General features: G+C 58.5%; 1 protein-coding gene across 1 annotated transcript in view; it reads right to left on the bottom strand.

Moving 5' to 3' along the window:
- Positions 1-5682, bottom strand: part of TP53I11 (tumor protein p53 inducible protein 11) — a 26993-nt gene extending 21311 nt beyond the window's left edge. The window contains exon 1 of the mRNA XM_040495379.1: positions 5578-5682. The gene's annotated coding sequence lies outside the window, so the exon portion shown is untranslated. The remainder of the gene's footprint in view (positions 1-5577) is intronic.
- Between the last annotated feature and the right edge of the window lie 234 nt (positions 5683-5916).

Genomic DNA, 5916 nt, shown 5'->3' with positions numbered 1-5916 from the left:
CGGCATCGTTACGTAACCGCTCCGGGGAGCGGCGCAGGGCCGGCGCCGGGCCGCGAGCTAAGGCGGGCTGGGGGTTCCGGGCGGGCGGAGGAAGCACCTGCCGCGGAGTCCGCACCCAGCGCGCCCCTTCTCCCGCGCCCGCGGTGCGTTAACCCCTGCGTGGCTGGCCGCAGCCCTCCGCTCCCGGTGGAGGGGCTCTCAGAGGCGGATCCCCTGTCCTCGGGGATTCCCCCCCCCCCCCCCCGCCCCGCCGCCCGGAGGTTGAGCCAGGGCTTCCCCTCCCCCAGTCACCACCGCCTCCCCCTCGTCCCACGCTCACTCTGAGCTGAGAGAGGGAAAAAGGCCGACACGTAGGGCGGCCTGTGGGTGCAAGACGCCTGGTTTGCGCATCCAGCTCACCTCTGCGAGGTGACCCATTTTACAGATGGAGCTTTGAGGCTCCGAAAGGGTTGGCTTCAGGCGCCAAGAATTCCAGCCCACGAGGGTGTCGGCCCCAAAGCCCACGTTTCGGCCCTCCCTCGCACCCCACACCAGGTCTTTGTAACCTCCGTGGGTCGGTTGGTGCCTCGCCTTTTCCATCTGGGGTCCCAGTGCCAGGATGCTATTGACGGGGTGGAAAGGACTGTGTGCGTCCTTGGCCTCAGGGCTGGGAGAAGGGGTTTGGCTCAGGCAGCACTGGAGCTGGAGTCCGCCGAGCACACGGTGCCAAGGACATGCCACGGCTGTTTGGGTTGGTGGGGGTCAGCATGCCGGGCCTGGCCTCCACATTCCCCACCATGCCCAGACCCTGAGAACCAGCCCGTGCCACACCCCACACGCTTGGGTGCTCAGCCCTCGTGGACTTTGCCCAGGCTGGGCCGTCTGCCAGAAATGCCCTCCTCCCACCCACCGTGCAGTGTGCCAACTCTGGGAAGTCTGTCCCGGCACCCCCACTCCACCCCGCCCCCTACATCAGTGACCCCTCAAGGCTGTCTCTTCCAGCCCTCGGAGCACCTGGTGACAGCTCCTAACACATTGCGTTATGGGGGCTCTTGTTACCTGTCTGCCCCCATTAGGCCATGTCCTTTGGGACAGCGGCTCTGTGTCTGCTCATCCTAGAACTTGCCCCACCAGGCCTGGGACACACTGGGCCTCTCCCAGCACTGGGTAAATTTGAGATGACGAGTACAGCCCTCAGGTACATTTACTGCTTGGTGACAGTCTTCGGACCCAGACCACAGAACGCCACACACCTGCCAGTGGCTCTGCGAACTCCTAGCTGTGTGGTCTTAGTTAACTTTCAGAGCCTCTCTGGGCCTCTGTTTGCCCGTTCGTCACAGGGGTAACAGCAACCCCAGGCTCGCCAGGTTCGGTAGCATTTATTGAGCACTTACTATACGCAAGAGACTTCGTGCACAGTACACAGCAGCCATGAGGACGTAGGGGCTGTTACCGTCTCCGCTTTAGAGATGAGCTCTCACCAAACGGCTAGCTGATAAGGGGCAGAGCCTGGATTCAAACCCTGGTCCATATCTCCTAGGTTTCTCGTCTCCAATTCACGGGATTAGTCTGACGATTCGATGAGAAATAATTAAGGACCGGCATACAGTAGGCGCTCAAGGATATCTCTGCACCTTCGCTTGCAAGGTCCCAGGGCAGCTCTCCTTTGGCCCCTCAGTGCCCCACCCCCCCCCCCCCCCACCATCCTCAGACCCCAGGGCATTCTGGGAGCCCCTCGCTGGGAGAGGGGGTGGGGCCGGAGGAGGGGCTTGCAGGAAGCCTTGGCAGAAGACAACGCGCTGGCTTCTGAGCGTAAATAAATTATTGTTTTACGTCCTCATATAAGAAAAGGGTACAGTGTGCGTTTGCCAATCTAAGCATGTTAGGCTGCGGCTTCCCTGTGTTTTGCCAATTGCTGACATGTGTTTTCAGCCCCAGGCAGTAAACAGAAGCCCACTGTGCCGGGCTGCTCCCGCCGCCCGCCGTGGGGAAGGGCTCTCCGACCCGGCCAGAGTAGGGGCCAGTGGGGATGCCGAGGCAGGGACAGAGTTTCCGCGGGCTTCCTCCAGGCCATGGGAACTCAGCGGGACGCCTCGCCTCTCTGTGCCTCAGTTTACACCGCTGACGCTGGGCGGATTACCAGCGCCCTGTCTGCTTCACACGGTGAGACACGGTGCTGCGGGAATGCTTCGCACCGACAATAATAACATTTGTTGTCATCATTCTGGATCTTGAGGGCGGGAAGAGCACCGCACTCCATTTTGCCCCTCCTGGACCTCTTCCCCTCAGCTGCTGCCACCTGCCCTAACATGCCACCCAGCCAACCTAACCCAAGCCATTGTCACCTCCCCCCGGGGACAGCCGTCTTTCCTCCTTACTGGTCCCCCCCAGCTCTCAGCTGTGCCCCCTGCAAGTCAGTCTTTCCAGGAGAGCTTTGAAAAAGTTGACCGCTGATTGGGAAACGTGGCTTAGGATCTCGCTTAGGATAAAATCCAGACTCGTCGCTGTAGGTGGTGTGGCCCAGTCCACCTTCCTAGTCCTTGTATCCCCTGAACATTTCCACCCGCCCGCCCCTTGAGGGCAGGGACTTTATCTATCTCACTCACCACTGTATTCCCAGCACCTTACTCCAGGCGTATTGCAGAAGCTGAGGCAGGGGCAGAATAATTACTGCTAATTAATGACATGTAGAGCAGGGCCACTCCTATTTCAGAGGGAGCCTTGCAGTACACAGCCTGTGCAACAGTCCATGGCGGCCAAGGGTAAAGGCCATCCTAGATCTGCCACTTTATTTTGCAAGATTTGTGATAAACTTTAAATTGTTGCAGCCAAAAACAACGAAGGAATGAATGCATGCAGACGCACATATACACATAAAACGAGTGAGAAGCGGAACTCCATTTTTGCCTCAGAGAAACTTGCCATCTGGTGGAGAAGACAGACCGAGCCAGATGCTACTCCCAGTTGCCTTCTTGTGCATCACTCTGTCCCCTACCTGGGCTTGTCCTGTGTGCTGTTGCCTCTTCCAGGACTTTCTCCCCCTATCATGCTCCAATCCTCATGTGCTGGCTCTCGCTTATGCTTTTCCCACCTCGGTTCATTTCCTCTCGAAACCTTTCCCAACCGCCCTACGTGCCTCCCCCCATCTCTAACTCAAGGCTGGGCCACACAGAACCCCCCACCCCTTCCCAGCCAGCTGACCCCAGCAGTGCCCTTCAGGACATTATAGTGGATTTGGATTTGGCAGCTAGGTTCCAAGTGCCCAGGGCTGGCTGAGAGTTACTTCCAGACAAGACTGTGTCTGTTGGCTGTATCTTTGTGCCTAGCACAGTGCTGGCCCCTGGTGGGAGTCTAGAAGTGTGGGGGAGTCAGGGAGAGACTGAGAGCAGAGGTGGGCGTGGCTGCCCTGGCCCTGAATTAGAACCCCTCCCCCCCATGCCTCTAAGCTCTGAACTACTCCCCCCACCACCACCACCCTCCTGCCTCCTGCCCCCACCCTGCTTTCCCTGCCCCATCAGAGGTCCAGGGCTGCCTGGAAGATGGTGAGAAATCCCACAGCCACCCTGGCCTCTCCTCTGTCCAGCCTTCCTGCTCCCTCTCCTTTGCTGTCTTTTCCTTCTACTTTGCCTCAAGCTCAGTCCCCTCCCCCAAGCTGGTGAATGCCAACCGCGAAGAGGGGGAAAAAAAAAAAAAGGCCACTTGGCACCATCAACAGTGAACAATAACCAATTTAAGGAGTAATCACTGCTGTAATGATTGTCGGAGCCCTCATCACTGCAGAAAATCAGGCTGAGGCTCTGAGACTCCCAGGCTCCCCGAGCTGTGTTGTGTGGGTTGTTTAATAGCCAGGACCTCAGTGTCTCCATCTGTAAAGTGGAGGGAGTACCATCAGCCCAAGAGAACTGACCAAGTGTCACCTTAGTCTCACGGTTCTCCCTGGGGCTGCAAACCAGAGGTGGGGGTGATACGACCTGTGTGGGGCCCCTCCCGGGACATGTTCTTCCTGTGTGGGGCCAGTGGGAGGAATGCAGTCCCAGAGGTGGGCCTGGAGGGGTGACCAGTAGGTTCACAGCTTAGTGGGGGTGGGGGTGGGCTCAGGAAAGTCTTCCTAGAAACGCTGACATTTCACTGAGTCAGGAAGGACGCGCATAGGAGCTATGGAAAGTGAGGGAGTGATGGAAAGTCAGAGGCGTCATCTGGTCCCAGCCCCTCATTTTACACGTAGGGAAACTGAGGCTCCCAGAGGGCTACCGGATTTGTTCAAAGCCACCCACACACATCAGTCGCAGAGCCCGAATGGGAATCTGAGTGGCTCGATTCCTGTCCCAGTGCTCTTTCTTATGATGTCAAACTAGCTCATAGCGACAATACGGACGGGGTGTTGAATTCTGCCTGAGAGTCAGGCTCTGTGCTAAATGCGGATAAAGGGAGATTAGGATCTAGTTCCTGTTTTACCTGAGTGAGGTCCAGGGAGGTTAAATGCCTTACAAGGCACCCAGCGTGGCTGGCTTTTTGTAGCCTCTGCGGTCCCTCCCGGCTTCTCGGCTTCTGTTTTTCAGCACCATCTAACACCAGTGTCCCCAGAGCAGAGAATGGCTTCTGCGCTGCATCCCCGGGTGGCCTGTGTTTCTCTCTCCTCTCTAAAGAGGGCTAGGCAGGGGCCCCTTCCCCAGAGGGGTGAGGAGGGAGGCTTGGGCTTTTCTTCAGAGCAACCCCCCACTTCCAGGAAGGGAAGCCGCGCGGTCAAGGAGAGAAGAGGTACACATTTCAAGTCCCCGTTCACAAGTCTGCCTCTCTAGGGCCCCTCCTGGAAATGCAGTCCCCCCCCCCCCCCCCCGCCCCCCGGCGGGTGCCTTCCAGCTTTGAGGGAGGAAATCTGGAGGCACAGAAGGAGCCAGGGTGGGCCCAGGCCCAGGGAAGAGAGGGGACTCTCAGCAGCCAACGGGCTCCTGGCCCAGACTCCACACCGGGTTGGGCACAGGGACACAGAGCTATCTCAGGAAATGGGGATATTGCTCTGGGCACCACAGAAGCAGGGCCACAAATCAAATGAATTCCAAGAATTCAATATCTTTTTTTAAATGCACCGAAGGGCTGTTGTCATTATCAGATTTCCTCACGGTTATTTTAGCGTCTAGTGCTGATTTTATTTAGGGTTGCGCTGGGGACAAGGGGAGACATCATCATCTCTCCAGGACTGGGGGCCTTTAAGTGTTATAACTGGGGGGCGGGGGAGGCAGAGATGATCTCAGGGCCATTCCTGCCCTCCCCTGGGGAGATGGCAGGGGACTGTTGTCTGGAAGCCACCAACTAAGGCGCCATGCGTACGCAGCACCAGGCCCGGCTGTCTGTGAAATTTACCTGGCGAAATTGCACGCTTTTGGGTCCTCAGTGTCGTCACCGGTAGAATGGGGATGATTAGTCCTGTCTTGCCTGAGTCAGCCCCTGGGAGACCTGGCCATTTCCTGGAAAGTTGACCGAGAATGCAGATTCCGGGGCCCTTCCCCAGACCTCCTGGGCCAGAATCTAACCACCCCCCACCCAGCCCCTCAAGAGACCCCTGTGCTCGTACAACGTGGAGACTCGGTGGGCACTCACCGGGAGTCGGCGATACGGGTCCCAGTCACGCTTGTCCTCTGAGGAGCTGTGAGGCCTCAGGCTGGGGTCTGGTGACTCAGCCTGGGCCCAGAGGACTGGCTTGGTGCCGTCTGAGGGCCTAGCCCTCTCTGAATGGTTGGAGGAGGGTCGGGCCGGGCAGCGTGAGGTGGGAGGGTGCTGTGCGTAGCAACAGGGGCCCCGTGAGGGTGCTGACCAATTCTGTAAGAGAAGGGCAGACCCCGCCATCCCCAGCTTCCAGCTGGGCCTCAGGACTCCCCAGTCTGCATGGAGGGGTGGCAACCGGGCCATCTGCTCAGACGGGGGTGGGGGCAGGGGGTA

This window comes from Herpailurus yagouaroundi, unplaced genomic scaffold (genome assembly GCF_014898765.1).
Source record: "Herpailurus yagouaroundi ecotype Mexico unplaced genomic scaffold, PumYag 187, whole genome shotgun sequence".
NCBI lineage: Eukaryota > Metazoa > Chordata > Mammalia > Carnivora > Felidae > Herpailurus > Herpailurus yagouaroundi.
This window is presented reverse-complemented; position numbering and strand designations above follow the sequence as displayed.